The sequence below is a fragment of the Somniosus microcephalus genome, chromosome 4 (assembly GCF_052327205.1).
Source record: "Somniosus microcephalus isolate GS21.2 chromosome 4, FLI_Smic_1.0, whole genome shotgun sequence".
Lineage (NCBI taxonomy): Eukaryota > Metazoa > Chordata > Chondrichthyes > Squaliformes > Somniosidae > Somniosus > Somniosus microcephalus.
This window is the reverse complement of record NC_140990.1, coordinates 338,252,024-338,273,740: the sequence shown is the minus strand read 5'-3', so window position 1 is coordinate 338,273,740 and position 21,717 is coordinate 338,252,024. Positions and strand designations below refer to the sequence as shown.

Below are 21,717 nucleotides of genomic sequence, written 5' to 3'. Positions count from 1 at the left end.
GGGGAGAGGAGAGAGGCGGGGGGGGAGAGAGAGAGGCGGGGGGGGGGAGAGAGAGAGGCGGGGGGGGAGAGAGAGAGGCGGGGGGGGAGAGAGAGAGGCGGGGGGGGGAGAGAGAGAGGGCGGGGGGGAGAGAGAGAGGCGGGGGGGGAGAGAGAGAGGCGGGGGGGGAGAGTAGGAGAGGCGGGGGGGGAGAGAGAGAGGCGGGGGGGGAGAGAGAGAGGCGGGGGGGGAGAGAGAGAGGCGGGGGGGAGAGAGAGAGGCGGGGGGGGAGAGAGAGAGGCGGGGGGGGAGAGAGAGAGGCGGGGGGGGAGAGAGAGAGGCGGGGGGGAGAGAGAGAGGCGGGGGGGGAGAGAGAGAGGCGGGGGGGGAGAGAGAGAGGCGGGGGGGGAGAGAGAGAGGCGGGGGGGGAGAGAGAGAGGCGGGGGGGGAGAGAGAGAGGCGGGGGGGAGAGAGAGAGGCGGGGGGGAGAGAGAGAGGCGGGGGGGGAGAGAGAGGCGGGGGGGAGAGAGAGAGGCGGGGGGGAGAGAGAGAGGCGGGGGGGAGAGAGAGAGGCGGGGGGGGAGAGAGAGAGGCGGGGGGGGAGAGAGAGAGGCGGGGTGGGGAGAGAGAGAGGCGGGGGGGGAGAGAGAGAGGCGGGGGGGGAGAGAGAGAGGCGGGGGGGGAGAGAGAGAGGCGGGGGGGGAGAGAGAGAGGCGGGGGGGGAGAGAGAGAGGCGGGGGGGGAGAGAGAGAGCGGGGGGGAGAGAGAGAGGCGGGGGGGAGAGAGAGAGGCGGGGGGGAGAGAGAGAGGGCGGGGGGGAGAGAGCGAGAGAGGCGGGGGGGGAGAGAGAGAGGCGGGGGGGGAGAGAGAGAGGCGGGGGGGAGAGAGAGAGGCGGGGGGGGGAGAGAGAGAGGCGGGGGGGGAGAGAGAGAGGCGGGGGGGGAGAGAGAGAGGCGGGGGGGGAGAGAGAGAGGCGGGGGGGGGAGAGAGAGAGGCGGGGGGGGGAGAGAGAGAGGCGGGGGGGGAGAGAGAGAGGCGGGGGGGAGAGAGAGAGGCGGGGGGGGAGAGAGAGAGGCGGGGGGGGAGAGAGAGAGGCGGGGGGGAGAGAGAGAGGCGGGGGGGGAGAGAGAGAGGCGGGGGGGGAGAGAGAGAGGCGGGGGGGGAGAGAGAGAGGCGGGGGGGGAGAGAGAGAGGCGGGGGGGAGAGAGAGAGGCGGGGGGGAGAGAGAGAGGCGGGGGGAGAGAGGAGGCGGGGGGGAGAGAGAGAGGCGGGGGGGAGAGAGAGAGGCGGGGGGAGAGAGAGAGGCGGGGGGGGAGAGAGAGAGGCGGGGGGGGAGAGAGAGAGGCGGGGGGGGAGAGAGAGAGGCGGGGGGGAGAGAGAGAGGCGGGGGGGGAGAGAGAGAGGCGGGGGGGGAGAGAGAGAGGCGGGGGGGAGAGAGAGAGGCGGGGGGGAGAGAGAGAGGCGGGGGGGAGAGAGAGAGGCGGGGGGAGAGAGAGAGGCGGGGGGGAGAGAGAGAGGCGGGGGGGGAGAGAGAGAGGCGGGGGGGGAGAGAGAGAGGCGGGGGGGGAGAGAGAGAGGCGGGGGGGGAGAGAGAGAGGCGGGGGGGGAGAGAGAGAGGCGGGGGGGGAGAGAGAGAGGCGGGGGGGGAGAGAGAGAGGCGGGGGGGGAGAGAGAGAGGGCGGGGGGGGGAGAGAGAGAGGCGGGGGGGGAGAGAGAGAGGCGGGGGGGGAGAGAGAGAGGCGGGGGGGGAGAGAGAGAGGCGGGGGGGGAGAGAGAGAGGCGGGGGGGGGAGAGAGAGAGGCGGGGGGGAGAGAGAGAGGCGGGGGGGGAGAGAGAGAGGCGGGGGGGGAGAGAGAGAGGCGGGGGGGGGAGAGAGAGAGGCGGGGGGGGGAGAGAGAGAGGCGGGGGGGGAGAGAGAGAGGCGGGGGGGGAGAGAGAGAGGCGGGGGGGGAGAGAGAGAGAGGCGGGGGGGGAGAGAGAGAGGCGGGGGGGAGAGAGAGAGGCGGGGGGGAGAGAGAGAGGCGGGGGGGGGAGAGAGAGAGGCGGGGGGGGGAGAGAGAGAGGCGGGGGGGAGAGAGAGAGGCGGGGGGGGGAGAGAGAGAGGCGGGGGGGGAGAGAGAGAGGCGGGGGGGGGAGAGAGAGAGGCGGGGGGGGGAGAGAGAGAGGCGGGGGGGGAGAGAGAGAGGCGGGGGGGGAGAGAGAGAGGCGGGGGGGGAGAGAGAGAGAGGCGGGGGGGGAGAGAGAGAGCGGGGGGGGAGAGAGAGAGGCGGGGGGGGAGAGAGAGAGAGGCGGGGGGGGAGAGAGAGAGAGGCGGGGGGGGAGAGAGAGAGGCGGGGGGGGAGAGAGAGAGGCGGGGGGGAGAGAGAGAGGCGGGGGGGGAGAGAGAGAGGCGGGGGGGGGAGAGAGAGAGGCGGGGGGGGAGAGAGAGAGGCGGAGGGGGGGGGAGAGAGAGAGGCGGGGGGGGAGAGAGAGAGGCGGGGGGGGGAGAGAGAGAGGCGGGGGGGGAGAGAGAGAGGCGGGGGGGGAGAGAGAGAGGCGGGGGGGGAGAGAGAGAGAGAGGCGGGGGGGGAGAGAGAGAGGCGGGGGGGGGAGAGAGAGAGGCGGGGGGGGGGAGAGAGAGAGGCGGGGGGGGAGAGAGAGAGGCGGGGGGGGGAGAGAGAGAGGCGGGGGGGGGAGAGAGAGAGGCGGGGGGGGGAGAGAGAGAGGCGGGGGGGGGAGAGAGAGAGGCGGGGGGGAGAGAGAGAGGCGGGGGGGGAGAGAGAGAGGCGGGGGGGGAGAGAGAGAGGCGGGGGGGGAGAGAGAGAGGCGGGGGGGGAGAGAGAGAGGCGGGGGGGAGAGAGAGAGGCGGGGGGGGAGAGAGAGAGGCGGGGGGGGAGAGAGAGAGGCGGGGGGGAGAGAGAGAGGCGGGGGGGGAGGAGAGAGAGAGGCGGGGGGGGGAGAGAGAGAGGCGGGGGGGGGAGAGAGAGAGGCGGGGGGGGAGAGAGAGAGGCGGGGGGGGAGAGAGAGAGGCGGGGGGGGAGAGCGAGAGAGAGAGGCGGGGGGAGAGAGAGAGCGGGGGGGGAGAGAGAGAGGCGGGGGGGGAGAGAGAGAGGCGGGGGGGGAGAGAGAGAGGCGGGGGGGGAGAGAGAGAGGCGGGGGGGGAGAGAGAGAGGCGGGGGGGGAGAGAGAGAGGCGGGGGGGGAGAGAGAGAGGCGGGGGGGGAGAGAGAGAGGCGGGGGGGGAGAGAGAGAGGCGGGGGGGGAGAGAGAGAGGCGGGGGGGGAGAGCGAGAGAGGCGGGGGGGAGAGAGAGAGGCGGGGGGGGAGAGAGAGAGGCGGGGGGGGAGAGAGAGAGGCGGGGGGGGAGAGAGAGAGGCGGGGGGGGAGAGAGAGAGGCGGGGGGGGAGAGAGAGAGGCGGGGGGGGAGAGAGAGAGGCGGGGGGGAGAGAGAGAGGCGGGGGGGAGAGAGAGAGGCGGGGGGGGAGAGAGAGAGGCGGGGGGGGAGAGAGAGAGGCGGGGGGGGAGAGAGAGAGGCGGGGGGGGAGAGAGAGAGGCGGGGGGGGAGAGAGAGAGGCGGGGGGGGAGAGAGAGAGAGGCGGGGGGGGAGAGAGAGAGGCGGGGGGGGGAGAGAGAGAGGCGGGGGGGGAGAGAGAGAGGCGGGGGGGGAGAGAGAGAGGCGGGGGGGGAGAGAGAGAGGCGGGGGGGGGAGAGAGAGAGGCGGGGGGGGAGAGAGAGAGGCGGGGGGGAGAGAGAGAGGCGGGGGGGAGAGAGAGAGGCGGGGGGGGAGAGAGAGAGGCGGGGGGGGGAGAGAGAGAGGCGGGGGGGGGAGAGAGAGAGGCGGGGGGGGAGAGAGAGAGGCGGGGGGGAGAGAGAGAGGCGGGGGGGGAGAGAGAGAGGCGGGGGGGGAGAGAGAGAGGCGGGGGGGAGAGAGAGAGGCGGGGGGGAGAGAGAGAGGCGGGGGGGGAGAGAGAGAGGCGGGGGGGGAGAGAGAGAGGCGGGGGGGGAGAGAGAGAGGCGGGGGGGGAGAGAGAGAGGCGGGGGGGAGAGAGAGAGGCGGGGGGGAGAGAGAGAGGCGGGGGGGAGAGAGAGAGGCGGGGGGGGAGAGAGAGAGGCGGGGGGGGAGAGAGAGAGGCGGGGGGGAGAGAGAGAGGCGGGGGGGAGAGAGAGAGGCGGGGGGGAGAGAGAGAGGCGGGGGGGAGAGAGAGAGGCGGGGGGAGAGAGAGAGGCGGGGGGGAGAGAGAGAGGCGGGGGGGAGAGAGAGAGGCGGGGGGAGAGAGAGAGAGGCGGGGGGGAGAGAGAGAGGCGGGGGGGGAGAGAGAGAGGCGGGGGAGAGAGAGAGGCGGGGGAGAGAGAGAGGGCGGGGGGGGAGAGAGAGAGGCGGCGGGGAGAGAGAGAGGCGGGGGGGAGAGAGAGAGGCGGGGGGGAGAGAGAGAGGCGGGGGGGGAGAGAGAGAGGCGGGGGGGAGAGAGAGAGGCGGGGGGGAGAGAGAGAGGCGGGGGGGGAGAGAGAGTCAACTAGTCCTGGGACTCAGTGAAGTAACTACTAACAATAACCAGCCCCAGGACAGTGACAGGGTAACACAAAGAATTCGACCCAACACAATCGTCGCTAAGCAAAAGGAAAAATATCTGACATATTGGGCAGAAACAACAAAAACCCAAAGCAAACTCAATTGCTACTTGGCCCTAAACAGACAATACAACATAGCTGATTACCTGACCATGGTAAAGGATAACAAACTGAGAAGAACCTTGACAAGGTACAGACTTAGCGAAACATAGCCTAGCGATCGAAAAAGGCAGACACAGGCAGACCAGGCTGCCAAGAGAGGACAGGATATGCTCTCACTGCAGTCAGGGAGTGGTGGAGACAGAGATGCACTTCCTCACAGCTTGTGGAAAATATCAGGGCATCAGGGAGAATTTCTACCAAAAATTCTCACAAATATGCCCTGATTTCAGAAATCTGAGTGACAACCAAAAACTCCCATTCCTACTGGGAGAGGAGAGAAACTGTATAACACTGGCGGCACACTATGTTACAGCTTGCCATGAACAGAGGGACAACCAGTAAACTAAGAAAAGAATATATATAAACAATGCGAATGTATATTTATACACTCAGGGATATACCTGTTTATACACTGTATGAATAGAACTGCGTTTATGTGCTAAACCATAAATGTATTTTGATGCTTTGGCAACATAAGATGTAACTTATCATGCCAATAAAGCGATTTGAATTGTGAAAAATTGTGAATTGTGAAATTGAGAGAGAGGCGGGGGGGGAGAGAGAGAGAGGCGGGGGGGGGAGAGAGAGGCGGGGGGGGAGAGAGAGGCGGGGGGGGAGAGAGAGGCGGGGGGGGGGAGAGAGAGGCGGGGGGGGAGAGAGAGGCGGGGGGGGAGAGAGAGGCGGGGGGGGAGAGAGAGGCGGGGGGGGAGAGAGAGGCGGGGGGGGGAGAGAGAGGCGGGGGGGGAGAGAGAGGCGGGGGGGGAGAGAGAGGCGGGGGGGGAGAGAGAGGCGGGGGGGGAGAGAGAGGCGGGGGGGGGAGAGAGAGGCGGGGGGGGAGAGAGAGGCGGGGGGGGAGAGAGAGGCGGGGGGGGAGAGAGAGGCGGGGGGGGGAGAGAGAGGCGGGGGGGGAGAGAGAGGCGGGGGGGGAGAGAGAGGCGGGGGGGGGAGAGAGAGGCGGGGGGGGAGAGAGAGGCGGGGGGGGAGAGAGAGGCGGGGGGGGAGAGAGAGGCGGGGGGGGGAGAGAGAGGCGGGGGGGGAGAGAGAGGCGGGGGGGAGAGAGAGGCGGGGGGGGAGAGAGAGGCGGGGGGGGGAGGAGAGGCGGGGGGGGGAGAGAGAGGCGGGGGGGGAGAGAGAGGCGGGGGGGGAGAGAGAGGCGGGGGGGGAGAGAGAGGCGGGGGGGGGAGAGAGAGGCGGGGGGGGGAGAGAGAGGCGGGGGGGGGAGAGAGAGGCGGGGGGGGAGAGAGAGGCGGGGGGGGAGAGAGAGGCGGGGGGGGAGAGAGAGGCGGGGGGGGAGAGAGAGGCGGGGGGGGGAGAGAGAGGCGGGGGGGGAGAGAGAGGCGGGGGGGGGAGAGAGAGGCGGGGGGGGAGAGAGAGGCGGGGGGGAGAGAGAGGCGGGGGGGGAGAGAGAGGCGGGGGGGGGAGAGAGAGGCGGGGGGGGAGAGAGAGGCGGGGGGGGAGAGAGAGGCGGGGGGGGAGAGAGAGGCGGGGGGGGAGAGAGAGGCGGGGGGGGAGAGAGAGGCGGGGGGGGAGAGAGAGGCGGGGGGGGAGAGAGAGGCGGGGGGGAGAGAGAGGCGGGGGGGGAGAGAGAGGCGGGGGGGGAGAGAGAGGCGGGGGGGGGGAGAGAGAGGCGGGGGGGGGAGAGAGAGGCGGGGGGGGAGAGAGAGGCGGGGGGGGAGAGAGAGGCGGGGGGGGAGAGAGAGGCGGGGGGGGAGAGAGAGGCGGGGGGGGGAGAGAGAGGCGGGGGGGGAGAGAGAGGCGGGGGGGGAGAGAGAGGCGGGGGGGGGGAGAGAGAGGCGGGGGGGGAGAGAGAGGCGGGGGGGGGGAGAGAGAGGCGGGGGGGGAGAGAGAGGCGGGGGGGAGAGAGAGGCGGGGGGGAGAGAGAGAGGCGGGGGGGGGAGAGAGAGGCGGGGGGGGAGAGAGAGGCGGGGGGGGAGAGAGAGGCGGGGGGGGGAGAGAGAGGCGGGGGGGGGAGAGAGAGGCGGGGGGGGAGAGAGAGGCGGGGGGGGAGAGAGAGGCGGGGGGGGAGAGAGAGGCGGTGGCGGGGAGAGAGAGGCGGGGGGGGGAGAGAGAGGCGGGGGGGGGAGAGAGAGGCGGGGGGGAGAGAGAGGCGGGGGGGGAGAGAGAGGCGGGGGGGGAGAGAGAGGCGGGGGGGGGAGAGAGAGGCGGGGGGGGGAGAGAGAGGCGGGGGGGGGAGAGAGAGGCGGGGGGGGGAGAGAGAGGCGGGGGGGAGAGAGAGGCGGGGGGGGAGAGAGAGGCGGGGGGGAGAGAGAGGCGGGGGGGAGAGAGAGGCGGGGGGGGGGGGGAGAGAGAGAGAGGCCGGGGGGGGGGGGGGGGGAGAGAGGCCGGGGGGGGGGGGGGGGGGGAGGAGAGAGAGGCCGGGGGGGGGGGGGGGGGGAGAGAGGCCGGGGGGGGGGGGGGGGGGGCGAGAGGCGGGGGGGGAGAGAGAGGCGGGGGGGGGAGAGAGAGGCGGGGGGGGGAGAGAGAGGCGGGGGGGGAGAGAGAGGCGGGGGGGGGAGAGAGAGGCGGGGGGGAGAGAGAGGCGGGGGGGGAGAGAGAGGCGGGGGGGAGAGAGAGGCGGGGGGGGGGGGGGGGAGAGAGAGAGGCCGGGGGGGGGGGGGGAGAGAGGCCGGGGGGGGGGGGGGGGGGGGAGGAGAGAGAGGCCGGGGGGGGGGGGGGGGGAGAGAGGCCGGGGGGGGGGGGGGGGGGAGAGAGGCCGGGGGGGGGGGGGGGGAGAGAGGCCGGGGGGGGGGGGGGGGGAGAGAGAGGCCGGGGGGGGGGGGGGGGAGAGAGAGGCCGGGGGGGGGGGGGGGGAGAGAGAGGCCGGGGGGGGGGGGGGAGAGAGAGAGGCCGGGGGGGGGGGGGGGGAAGAGAGAGAGGCCGGGGGGAGAGAGATTTTACAGGAAACTTGGTATAAAGGAAAAGGACACACTGGCTGTCCCCAAGGGTACACTGAGCTGGTGGTGCCCTCCAATAAATTACCAAGTGTAACCCAAGGCAGAGACTCCGGAGGCATACTGATCTGGTTTAAAACAGAACTTAAGAATTACATCAAATTTATAAAAAAGGGCGAAGAAACCATATGTGGCTCAAACTTGAGAGGGAGATTATCTCAAACACCCAAGATGTTTACATTTGCGCACTTTATATCCCTCCAATCGATTCCCCGTACTACAAAGAGGACACCTTCTCCAACATGGAGGGGGGAAGGGGGGAGAAATTATCCAATACCAGGCCCAGGGGAACGTGTTGATCTGTGGGGACCTCAATTCAAGAACGGGCGAAGAACCAGACTTCACCAATAATCAGGGAAACAATTACGTTTTCGGGAATAACCACTTTGACATCCCTTCCCTTCCATACAGGCATAACTGCGACAAGCAGTCAAATACCAACGGAAAACAGCTACTACAGCTCTATCGAAACCTGGGTCTGTACATTGTCAATGGTAGGTTCATAGGAGACCTCCTAGGAAGATCGACCTATTGCTCACCTCTTGGCTGCAGCACAGTAGACTATATGATTACAGACTTAGACCCATCCTCTTTCAGAGCATTCACAGTCAAACCACAAACAACACTGTCAGATCACAGTCAAATTACTATGTTCCTCAAAAAGACAGAAACAAACAACATAGAAACACAACCCAGTAAACTGTACAACACCAAAAAATCGTACAGATGGGCCAAAAACGACACGGAAAAATACCAGAAAACAATTAGCAATGCATCAACTCAAGCTCTCTTAGACACCTTTCTGGATAACATATACACTCACAATAAAGAAGGCGGTAAACCGGGCAGTTAGTAAACTAAACAATATTTTTGATAATTTGGCAACAAATGCAAACTTGAAAGCTCGCAAGAACAAACCCAAAACAAAAAACTATGAAAAATGGTTTGACCGAGATTGCCATAACATGAGGAAAAAACTTAGAAAAATATCAAACCAAAAACACAGACATCCAGAAAACGAGGAACCACGCCTTACTTATTGTCAGACACTAACACAATACAGAAACACACTCAGAACCAAAAAAGAGCAATATATTAAGAATACACTCAGCTCCATGGAGGAATCCATTGATTCCAATTGTTTCTGGGAAAACTTGAAAACACAACACAAAAAACAACATGACGATTTGGCCATTCAAAATGGGGACACATGGGGTAAACCACTTTGAAAAATTATACCAGAAAAACACACTAAGACCAGAGCAACGCCAAATATGCAAAAAAACTGGAAAAGCTAGAAATGGCCATAAAAGATAACCAAAACCCGCTGGACGCCATAATAACAGAAAAAGAACTTCTTGAAAAACTCAAGGACCTGCGACCAGGAAAAGCCTGCGGGACAGACGGCATACTAAACGAGATGATTAAACACACAGACAACAAAATGAAACTGGCTATCCTAAAACTCTTCAACTTGGTTCTGAGTGTCGGTTATTTCCCTGATATCTGGAACAAAGGACTCATAACGCCCATATACAAAAGTGGGGACAAAATCGACCCAAACAACTATCGAGGCATCTGTGTAAACAGTAACCTGGGGAAGGTATTCTGTAGTATCATAAACAAAAGACTTATAAACTTCCTTGAGGAGCACAATGTCTTGAGTAAAAGCCAAATTGGATTCCTGCCAAACTATAGAACATCCGATCATATCTTCACCCTACAGACCCTAATTGACAAACACGTTCACCATAACAAAAGCAAAATCTACGCATGCTTTGTAGATTTCCAGAAGGCTTTCGACTCCATCTGGCATGACGGTTTATTCCTGAAACTTATCGAAAGTGGGGTAGGAGGGAAAACATATGATGTAATTAAATCAATGTATACAAACAACAAATGTGCAGTTAAAATTGGAGACAAACAAACAAAATACATCCCACAGGGGCGGGGGGGTGACGCAGGGCTCGCCAATCTCACCGACACTCTTTAATATTTACATAAATGGATTGGCAAAACTACTTGAACAATCTACAGCACCCGGCCTCACCCTATATGAATCCAAGGTTAAATTCCTCCTCTATGCAGACGACCTGGTTCTGCTGTCACCTACTAAAGAGGGGCTACAGCAAAACCTGGACCTGCTGGAGTCGTACTGCCAGACTTGGGCCCTGACAATAAATCCCCAAAAAACCAAAGTCCTTGTGTTCCAGCAAAGATCCAAACATCAGGGACCCAAAATAAATTTCACAGTAGGAACAACCAAAATTGAACAAACCACTAACTACACATACTTGGGCTTAAAAATCAGTTCTACGGGAAACTTCAAACTGGCTGTGAATGAACTGAAAGAGAAAGCAAGAAGGGCTTTCTATGCCATCAAAAAATCAATCCAAATAGAAATCCCAATTAGCATTTGGCTCAAAATTTTCAAATCAGTAATTGAACCAATTGCACTCTATGGCAGTGAGGTATGGGGACCGCTAACACAACAAGAATTTGCAAAATGGGACAAACACCCAATTGAGATCCTACATGCAGAATTCTGTAAAAGTATCCTCCGGACTCAAAGGAAAACAGTAAACAATGCATGCAGGGCGGAACTAGGCCAATATCCATTAATAATCACTATCCAAAAAAGAGCCACCAAATTTGGAATCACCTACAAATGAGCAATCCCCAATGCTATCACTACGACGCCCTGAAAATGCCAAGAGCTGACCATAAAGAAGAATACCCTCAGTCAACTAGTCCTGGGACTCAGTGAAGTAACTACAAACAATACTAACAATAACCAGCCCCAGGACAGTGACAGGGTAACACAAAGAATTCGACCCAACACAATCGTCGCTAAGCAAAAGGAAAAATATCTGACATATTGGGCAGAAACAACAAAAACCCAAAGCAAACTCAATTGCTACTTGGCCCTAAACAGACAATACAACATAGCTGATTACCTGACCATGGTAAAGGATAACAAACTGAGAAGAACCTTGACAAGGTACAGACTTAGCGAACATAGCCTAGCGATCGAAAAAGGCAGACACAGGCAGACCAGGCTGCCAAGAGAGGACAGGATATGCTCTCACTGCAGTCAGGGAGTGGTGGAGACAGAGATGCACTTCCTCACAGCTTGTGGAAAATATCAGGGCATCAGGGAGAATTTCTACCAAAAATTCTCACAAATATGCCCTGATTTCAGAAATCTGAATGACAACCAAAACTCCCATTCCTACTGGGAGAGGAGAGAAGCTGTATAACACTGGCGGCGCACTATGTTACAGCTTGCCATGAACAGAGGGACAACCAGTAAACTAAGAAAAGAATATATATAAACAATGCGAATGTATATTTATACACTCAGGGATATACCTGTTTATACACTGTATGAATAGAACTGCGTTTATGTGCTAAACCATAAATGTATTTTGATGCTTGGCAACATAAGATGTAACTTATCATGCCAATAAAGCGATTTAAATTGTAAATTGTAAATTGGGAGGAGAGAGAGGGCGGGGGGGGGGGGAGGGGGGAAGAGAGAGAGGCCGGGGGGGGGGGGGGGAAGAGAGAGAGGCCGGGGGGGGGGGGGGGGGGGGAAGAGAGAGAGGCCGGGGGGGGGGGGGGGGGGAAGAGAGAGAGGCCGGGGGGGGGGGGGGGGAAGAGAGAGAGGCCGGGGGGGGGGGGGGGAAGAGAGAGAGGCCGGGGGGGGGGAAGAGAGAGAGGCCGGGGGGGGGGGGGGAAGAGAGAGAGGCCGGGGGGGGGGGGGGGGGAGAGAGAGAGAGGCCGGGGGGGGGGGGGGGGGAGAGAGAGAGAGGCCGGGGGGGGGGGGGGGGGGAGAGAGAGAGAGGCCGGGGGGGGGGGGGGGGGGAGAGAGAGAGAGGCCGGGGGGGGGGGGGGGGGGGGGAGAGAGAGAGGCCGGGGGGGGGGGGGAGGGGAGAGGAGAGAGGCCGGGGGGGGGGGGGGAGAGAGAGAGGCCGGGGGGGGGGGGGGGAGAGAGAGAGGCCGGGGGGGGGGGGGGGGAGAGAGAGAGGCCGGGGGGGGGGGGGGGAGAGAGAGAGGCCGGGGGGGGGGGGGGAGAGAGAGAGGCCGGGGGGGGGGGGGGGGAGAGAGAGAGGCCGGGGGGGGGGGGGGGGGGAGAGAGAGAGGCCGGGGGGGGGGGGGGGGGGAGAGAGAGAGGCCGGGGGGGGGGGGAAGAGAGAGAGGCCGGGGGGGGGGGGGGGGAAAGAGAGAGAGGCCGGGGGGGGGGGGGGAAAGAGAGAGAGGCCGGGGGGGGGGGGGGAAGAGAGAGAGGCCGGGGGGGGGGGGGGGGAAGAGAGAGAGGCCGGGGGGGGGGGGGGGGGGGGGGAAGAGAGAGAGGGCCGGGGGGGGGGGGGGGGGGGAAGAGAGAGAGGGCCGGGGGGGGGGGGGGGGGAAAGAGAGAGAGGCCGGGGGGGGGGGGGGGGGAAAGAGAGAGAGGCCGGGGGGGGGGGAAAGAGAGAGAGAGGCCGGGGGGGGGGAAAGAGAGAGAGGCCGGGGGGGGGTGGGGGAGGAGAGGGGGGGGGGGGGAGAGAGGGGCCGGGGGGGAGAGAGAGGCCGGGGGGGGGGAGGAGAGGGGGGGAGAGAGAGGCCGGGGGGGGGGGAGGAGAGGGGGGGGGGGGGGGAGGAGAGGGGGGGGGGGGGGGGGAGGAGAGGGGGGGGGGGGGGGGAGAGAGAGGCCGGGGGGGGGAGGGGAGGAGAGGGGGGGGGGGGGGGAGAGAGAGAGGCGGGCGGGGGAGAGAGAGGGAGGCCGGGGGGGGAGAGAGGGAGCGATTGGAACATCCAAGATAAGAAACAGAATGATTCACTGCCACTGACACCAGCGATGCTGGGGTGGGGTGTGGAAACTCCCAGCACCATTGTGGGGATCTCATTCCTGGTTTTAGATTTTCACATCTGTCAAGTTTTGCCTGGAGTTATTTTTCTCTCACTGACCTTTCACTCGGGAAACGTTCTGCCGCCTCTTTATTTTCACACTCTCTCTCTCTCTCTCTCTAAACTCCGAGAAACGGCCCGAGTTTGAGTCAAGCGAAGCGAGAATTTCCTCGATTGTTTCTGCCATCGCAAACTTCCATCAGCCGAACTTTTCTCAAAGTTTGTGAAGTTCTGTGACTTACCCCGATGTTGCTGTTGCTGTTGCTGCTGCTGCTGGGCGATATCCCGAACTCCTGCTGTCGGCGGCTCCTCCTCCCGCTGTGTCCACCAGTCCCTGGCTGCTCTGCTCCTGCACATTCCTGGGACTGGGGCTGGGGCTCGCCCGTCTGCCGGGGTGGGGACAACCGGGCGCCGCCTGCCAGCGACTATCCGGCCCCCTCTGCCGGCCAGACCCGGACACAGAGCGCTGGGAAAGCTCCGCGAGAGATCCACTCTGCAATCAGCAGAAGTGAGATAGAAACATACAGGGACAAGACAGAAGATAGGCACACTATGTTACAGCTTGCCATAAACAGAGGGACAACCACTAAATATAAGAAAAGAGTATATATAAATTATATGAAAGTATATTTATACACTCAGGGATATATCTGTTTATACACTGTATGGATAGATCTGTATTTTTGTGTACAAACATGAATGTTTTTCGATGCTTTGGCAACATAAGATGTAACTTGTCACGCCAATAAAGCGATTTGAATTGAATTGAATAGAAGATAGGAGCAGGAGTCGGCCATTCGGCCCCTCGAGCCTGCTCCGCCATTTAATGAGATCATGGCTGATCATCCAAACTCCGTACGCTGTCCCTGCCTTCTCCCCATACCCCTTGATCCCTTTAGCCTTAATAAATATATCTAACTCCTTCTTGAATATATTCATGAATGAATTGGCCTCTACTGCCTTCTGTGGTAGAGAATTCCACAGGTTCACCACTCTCTGGGTGAAGAAATTCCTCCTCATCTCTGATGAGAGAGGTTTCATGGAATGATAAGAGCCATTCGGCCCGTCGTGCCTCTACCAGCTCCTCAGCATATACGGTAGAGAAACCCTGTGGCCCAACAAAGGGATAGACCGAGTAATTGCAGGGCAGTCAGCCGAACCTCGGCGGTGGGAAAGTCATTGGAAAAAATTCCGAACGACAGTATTAATCGTCATTTAGAAAGACACGGATTAATCAGGGACAGTCTGCATGGATTTGTGAAGTGAAGGTCCTGTCTGACTAACTTGATTGAATTTTTTGAGGAGGTAACAAGGAGGGTAGTGCGTTTGATGTAGTCTATATGGATTTTAGCAAGGCTTTTGATAAGGTCCCACATGGCAGACTGGCTCAGAGGCGAAGGGTGTTTTTGTGACTGGAAGGCTGTTTCCAGTGGGGTTCCGCAGGGCTCAGTACTGGGTCCTTTGCTTTTTGTGGTATAAATCAATGATTTGATCTTGAATGTAGGAAGTACGATTAAGAAGTTTGCAGATGATACAAACATTGGCCGTGTGGTTGATAATGAAGAAGAAAGCTGCAGACTGCAGGAAGATATCAATGGACTGGTCAGGTGGGCAGAACAGTAGCAAATGGAATTCAACCTGGAGAAGTGTGAGGCAATGCATTTACAAAAATACAATAGAGATGGCAAGGCAGGTGATGTGTTGCAGCTGTAGCACGTGGGAGCTGGTGGACACCAGTGTGATCCAGGGTGACCACATCTGCAGTGAGTGTCTGCAGCTCGGGGAACTTCAGCTCGGAGTTAATGAGCTGGAGTTCGAGCTACAGACATTGCGATCCATCAGGGAGGGAGAAAGTTACCTGGACACTTTGTTCCAGGAGGCAGTCACACCCTTTAGGTTAAATACTTCAGATTTGGCCCGTGGTCAGGTACAGGAGTGTGTGACTGTGAGTGAGGCAGGTCTTGGAGGAGCCTCAGCCCTTGCGCTTGTTCAACAGTTACGAGGTTCTTGCAACCTGTGTGGACGAAAGCAGGGACTGCAGGGAGGATGAGCAAACTGACCACGGCACCGTGGGCCATTCAAGTGTGGGGTGTAAAAAGGAATGTCGTAGTGGTAGGAGACAGTATAGTCAGGGGGATAGACACTTCTCTGCAGCCAGGAGTGTGAGTCCCGAAGGCTGTGTTGCCTGCCCGGTGCCAGGGTTAAGGACCTCTCCTCAGGGCTGGAGAGGAACTTGGAGTGGGATGGGAAGGATCCCGTTGTCGTGGTCCATGTAGGAACCAACGACATAGGTAAGACTAAGAAAGAGGTTCTGCTGAGGGAGTATGAGCAGCTAGGGTCTAAATTAAAAAGCAGTTTATGTTAATGTATTACAAGCCAAATGTATGTTGAATGTTTAAATGTCTTAATCTAAATGTACACTCTCGGGAGCCGGGTGCACTAACAATGACAATAAAGTTGATTATTATTATTATTATTATTACAAAGGTGGTAATCTCTGGATTACTACCTGAGCCACCTGCAAATTGGCATAGGGTCAATAAGAGCAGAGAGTTGAATGCGTGGCTCAAGGATTGGTGTCGGAGAAATGGGTTTTGATTCATGGGGCACTGGCACCAGTACTGGGGAAAGAGGGAGCTGTTCCATTGGGACGGCCTTCACTTGAACCATACTGGGACCAGTGTCCTGGCGAATCGAATAACTAGGGCTGTGGAGGGAGGGTTCAAGCGAGGGGAAATTTAGAGAGTTAAAGAGAAAGGATAAGGCAATAGTGCAGGGTAGCGATAAGGGTAATGATAACCAGAAGGGACAGAGAGTACAAACATAAGAGTGCACCAGCAAATAGGGTCAGAGTAGGGAAAAGTGGTAAAAGGACAAAATTAATGGCTCTTTATCTGAATGCACGCAGCATTCGTAACAAGATAGATGAATTGACGGCACAAATAGAAATAAATGGGTATGATCTGATAACCATTACAGAGACGTGGTTGTAATGTGACTGTAGTGTCCGTGTGTTGATAGAGACACTGAAGACAGGAGTTGGTTCATAGGTGTTTACTAAGCAAAGTCTGGGGGGGGTTCTAACGGATATACACAATATACAGGCTTATATAGCCCGAGTGGCCATTACCGGCATTACAGCACACCTGGGGCTCTTAAAGGCACATACACTACATCTCCTCCCCTTTTAGCTAACCAGTACATCATATTTTAAGTAATTATTAATTACATGTTATAAGAAAAATAATATACACATTGCTGTAGTTAATTCATTATAAGTCAGTCTCTCAGGAGGCTTCCTGACTCGGTCCGGATAACGCCTCGGGGGTGTAGTAGTTTCTAGTGGTGTAGTAGGTTCTTCTGGCAAGGCTGATTCGGCTTGAATACCAGTGTCGGGTTCATCGGGTTCCAGTATCACCGGATCGGAGGTAGATATGGGTATCTCTACTTCATCGTTAGACATATAGAGTTGTGGTGTAGGTTGTCCCTTTTCGGATGACTCTATGATTTGGTCAGCATGGCGCCTTATTATGCTTTCTCCGATGTCCACGGTATACATCAGTGGTCCTAGTCGTGTGCAGATAGTTCCAGGCTGCCATTTCTCGGTACGGTAGTCCCGGGCCAAAACTTGTTGACCTATCTGGAAGGTTCTAGTTGGCCTTTCATTCATGCCTTGAAACTGCCGGTTCTCCACGTCCCTTCTGATGTTGGGCTTGACCAAATCCAGCCGGCATCTTAGGTTTCTATTGAAGAACATCATGGCGGGAGTTTGGTTGGTAACCATATGTGTTGCATTCCTGTATGCGAATAAGAAGTTATCCACCTTGTGCTGAAGTTTTATGTCTTCATTACCCACGGCCTTTATGGCCTTCTTGAAGGTCTGGACAAACCTTTCAGCCAATCCATTGGTGGCGGGATGGTATGGGGCGGACGTGTAGTGCTTAACCCCATTGTTTTTTAAGAACTTCCTGAATTCTTCGGACACAAATTGCGGTCCATTATCAGAACAGATCTGTTCCGGCAGCCCATTCCTGGCAAATATGGTCCTTAATACTGTGATGGTTTTTTCTGTGGTGGTGGAGGACATCTTTATTACCTCCGGCCACTTGGAGTGTGCATCAACCGCGATTAAGAACATTGAGTCCATAAATGGACCAGCAAAGTCGATGTGCACCCTTTGCCAGGGAGATGAGGGCCACTCCCATGGATGTAGAGGGGCTTGTGGTGGAGCGTTTTGGACCTTCTGGCATCCTAGGCAGCTCTTGGTCATTTCTTCGATGTCTCCATCGATACCTGGCCACCATACAAACGCCCTAGCTAGGTTCTTCATTTTCACTCCACCCAGATGCCCCTTGTGAAGCTCCTTTAGCACTTTATCCTGGAGATTGGGTGGAATCACCACTCTGGATCCACACATCAAGGTTCCTCGGCACACTGACAGCTGTTCTCTTCTTTGCGAGAATGCTGGCAACAGTGGTTCGCCATGTGCTGGCCATCCCTTCACTGTTAAATCGTAGACCCGTGAGAGAGTTGGGTCATTTCTCGTCTCCCTTTCAATGGCAGAATTTGTTACTGGTAGACATTCCACTATGGTTGAGTGGAACATCTCCACTGGGTCTACTGTAGGTGCCTCTTCTACCGTTGGCAACGGTAGGCGCGATAAACCGTCAGCATTCCCATGCTGTTTTGATCCTTTGTATTCTATGTTGTATTGGTGTGCCCCTAGAAAAAGGGACCACCTCTGTAGCCTTTGCGCTGTCATAATGGGAACACCCTTTTTAGGGTTGAATATGGAGATGAGGGGTTGATGGTCAGTCAACAAGGTAAATTTTTGTCCGTGTAGGTAATGGTTGAATTTCTTCACTCCCCATACCAGGCTGAGTGCTTCCCTGTCGATTTGGGCATAGTTATGCTCAGCTGAGTTTAATGAGCGTGACACAAAAGCTATCGGCTGTTCTGAGCCATCAGGGAATTTATGCGATAATACTGCTCCTATGCCATAAGGGGATGCATCGCACGCCAGTCTGATTGGCAGTGATGGGTTGTAATGAGCCAAAACTTCTTCGGATGCGATTAAGTCTTTGCATTTATGGAAGGCACGTTTACAGTCTTCGTTCCATTTCCAAATCACTCCTGTTTGTAGCAGTTCATTAAGAGGGTGTAGAAGAGTTGCTAAGTTCGGTAAAAATTTATGATAGTAATTTATTAATCCCAGGAACGACCTTAATTGTGAAACATTTTCAGGTGCTGGGGCTTTTATGACCGCTTCAATTTTTTTCAGGTGACTTATGCAACCCTTCCTTATTAATTATGTGGCCACAATATGATATTTGATTTTGGAAAAATTTGCATTCGGGCGATTTGCTCGTAGGCCCCGTTCTCTCAGCCTAGTGAGCACCTGCTCCAAATTGGTAAGGTGCTCGTTGTCGTTTTCTCCTGTTACAAGGATGTCGTCTAGGTAGCATTGAGTCCCCGGAATCCCTTGCAGGACTTGCTCCATAGCTCTTTGCCAGATAGCTGGAGCTGATGCTACTCCAAAAACCAGTCGATTGTACTGGTACAGGCCTTTGTGTGTGTTTATCGTGAGATACTTTTTAGAGGCCTCCTCAACCTCCATCTGTAGATATGCCTGTGCCAAGTCAATTTTGGTGAAACGTTTCCCTCCGGATAGTGAGGCGAAAATATCTTCTATCCTCGGAAGAGGATACTGTACTGTGTGAAGGACCGGGTTTACAGTCACCTTGAAGTCTCCACAGATGCGAATTTTTCTCTGTTCTTCAGATTTATCATTATTCAATGCTTTTTTCATGACTGGAACGATGGGTGTTGCCCACTCGCTCCAATCTATTTTGGATAATACGCCTGCCTTTTCTAAATTCTCCAGCTCTGCTTCGACTGCTGGACGAATTGCATATGGCACCGGTCTTGCCTTAAAAAATGTTGGAATTGCTGCATCTTCCACTTTTATTGAGGCGGTGATGCCTTTCAAGGTTCCTAGTTTCTCTTGAAACACTTCTTTGGCGTTGGCCAAGATGTCTTTTAATCGTTCAGGTATGATGTCATCCTCGTTTTTTTTCCTTACTGGTCACCGTCAGTGCCTGAATGGAGTGCCAGTCTAAACGTATCTTTCTGATCCATTCACGTCCCAACAACGGTGGACCACCATCTTGTAGAATGTATAAATACAACTTCTGTATTTCTTTGCCGTTGTATACAACAGGCACCCTTATTTTTCCTTTGGGGTATACTTTCTGCCCCGTATATGTTTTTAAGATAATGGATGTGTCTTTTAGAGGTATATGCGGAAATAGCCTCTCGTAATCCCGTCGATTTATTACGGTTAGAGCTGATCCTGTATCTAGCTCCATTTTAACTGGGGACCCTGCTATCGTGAGGGTAACCCAAATGGTTTGGTAATCATCTTTGGCAAGTACATTATGTCATTTGAGACAGCTTAGTCTCTTGTTTTCGGAGTCTTCGGAGCTACTGTCCGTCATCATTTGTACCTTTCTGTACTTTTCTTTATTGATTTTTTTTTTTCTGTCTGTGGATTTATTTTGTCCAGATCGGCATACCCGTGCAATGTGCCCAATCTTTCCGCATTGCCTGCATGCTTTGTCCTTGAACCAGCAGTCCCTCTGGTTATGGGTGGATCTGCTGCAGCGATAACATCTTTCGAAACCCTGTGTCATTTCATGGGTGCCGAAGTCCTGTGTCTTTTGTTGTATCTCTGCAGCTCCTTTTGCTGCTGCTTCGTATGATACAGCCATACTGAAAGCTTTGTCCAGTGTTAAATCTTTTTCAGAAAACAGCCTTTTTTGTGTTCCTTCACTTAAGAGACCGCAGACAAATTTGTCTCGAAGATAATCTGCTAATCCTGCCCCGAATTGGCAGTACTTTGATAGCTTTCTTAATTCGGTGAGGTAATCAGCGTTACTTTCATTCTTGTGTTGATTTCTCTTGAAGAATTTGAATCGTTCCGCTATCAGCAGTGGTGTTGGCTTTAAGTGCTCCTGCAGGGTATCAACAATTTCTTTAAAATTCTTGTCCTTTGGTTTGGCTGGAGTGATTAAATTTCGTAACAGCCCGTATGCCTTTGCGCCCATTAGGTTCAGCAGTACTGAAGCTTTTTTTTCATCTTCTATTCCATTTGCAGTGCAATATACCTCTACTCTTTCCACATATGTGGTCCAATCCTCTATTTCGCTATCAAAAGCATCAATATTGCCAGACTTAGGCATCTTAGAAAAGATATGGCGCTTCCCGCGCTTTTCTTTCTTTTCTGCAGCAAAGATATGGCGCTTCCCGCGCTTTCCCGCCGCTGCTGCCAATGACAACGCTGTTTCCCGCGGTTTCCGTTCTTTTTTTAAATTATTTATTTACAGTTGGAGACTCGTTCCCGCCGGACTTTCTCTCCAGGTCTGAACGCCGACCTGCTTGCAGCGCCGGCCATCTCCCGAGTGCTCCCTCCCAGTCCGTTATTGCTTGCCTCCGATTTCGCTGCCTGTCTCAGCTGTAGAGCCAGCCGCTGGAGCCCCAGCCTGACGCCCAGGAGGAATTAGCGCAGTACCTGCCACCAGCTTGGCCAGCTGGTGAAACCACAGCTTCTCTCACTTTCTTGAGTCTTCTGGACGCCCGAGGAATCGATGTCCTTGAGGTGCTGCTGAATTGCAGGTAAGTCCGTTTCCACGTCGTCGCCACTGTAGTGTCCGTGTGTTGATAGAGACACTGAAGACAGGAGTTGGTTCATAGGTGTTTACTAAGCAAAGTCTGGGGGGGGTTCTAACGGATATACACAATATACAGGCTTATATAGCCCGAGTGGCAATTACCGGCATTACAGCACACCTGGGGCTCTTAAAGGCACATACACTACAGTGACCAAGGCTGGGAACTGAATATTCAAGGGTATTTGATATTCCAGAAGGATAGACAAAAGGAAAAGGAGGTGGGGTAGCTCTGTTAATAAAGGATGAGATCAGTACAGCAGTGAGAAATGATCTTGGCTCGGACGTTCCAGATGCAGAATCAATTTGGGTGGAGGTAAGAAATAATAAGGGAAAGAAGGCACTGGTGGGAGTGGTCTATGGGCCCCCTAACAGTAGCTACACTATAGGACAGAGTATAAATCAAGAAATAATGGGGGCTTGTAAGAAAGGTACTGCAATAATCATGGGCGATTTTAATCTTCATATACAATCAAACAGAGTCAACATGGTTTTATGAAAGGGAAATTGTGTTTGACAAATTTATTAGAGTTCTTTGAGGAGGTAACGAGCAGGGTGGATAAAGGGGAACCAGTAGATTTAGTGTATCTGGATTTCCAAAAGGTATTCGATAAGGTGCCACATAAAAGGTTACTGCACAAGAAAGGTGGAAAGGGTGGCCAGCTTTAAGTTCCTCGGAGTCCACATCACGGAAGACCTCTCCTGGTCCCTCAACACCTCCTCTCTGGTGAAGAAGGCCCAGCAGCGCCTATATTTCTTGAGGAGGCTGAAGGGATGTAATCTGTCACCCCCGATCCTCTCTAACTTCTACCGCTGCACTATAGAGAGCATCCTGACAAACTGTATCACGGTATGGTACGGCAGCTGTAGCTCCCATGACCGGAAAGCCCTGCAGCGGGTAGTCAAAACTGCCCAACGCATTACCGGCACCCGGCTACCGACCATAGAACATATATATCAGAAACGCTGCCTAAGGAGGGCACGGTCCATCATCAAAGACCCTACCCACCCCAGCCACAGTCTGTTCGCCCTCCTACCATCTGGAAGACGCTACAGATGCATTCGCACCCGTACGACCAGATTTAGGAACAGCTTCTTTCCCAGGGCTGTCATCCTACTGAACTCCACAAATAAACACTAAAGCCTGCACATCTGCCGATGCACTTTATTATGGTCATATTTATGCTAATATATATGTACAAATGTATGTTGAAATGTTTAAGTGTCCTAATCCAAATTGTACACTCTCGGGAGCCGCAAGCCTACATTTCGTTGTACTGCACTTGTGCACTAACAATGACAATAAAAGTTGATTTGATTTGATTTGATTTGAAGAGCTCATGGTGTTGGGGGTAATATATTAGATTGGATAGAGGATTGGCTAACTAACAGAAAACAGAGAGTCGGGATAAATGGGTCATTTTCAGGATGGCAATCAGTAACTAGTGGGGTGCCACAGGGA

General features: G+C 56.6%; 1 protein-coding gene across 2 annotated transcripts in view; it reads right to left on the bottom strand.

Annotated features, from left to right (window-relative positions):
- Positions 1–12,951, bottom strand: part of LOC147120710 (protein lifeguard 3-like) — a 134,791-nt gene extending 121,840 nt beyond the window's left edge. Inside the window, exon 1 of one of the 2 annotated variants that reach the window (XM_085986940.1) lies at positions 12,771–12,951. The gene's annotated coding sequence lies outside the window, so the exon portion shown is untranslated. The other variant, XM_085986941.1, reaches the window with a different exon arrangement.
- Positions 12,952–21,717: the final 8,766 nt, after the last annotated feature.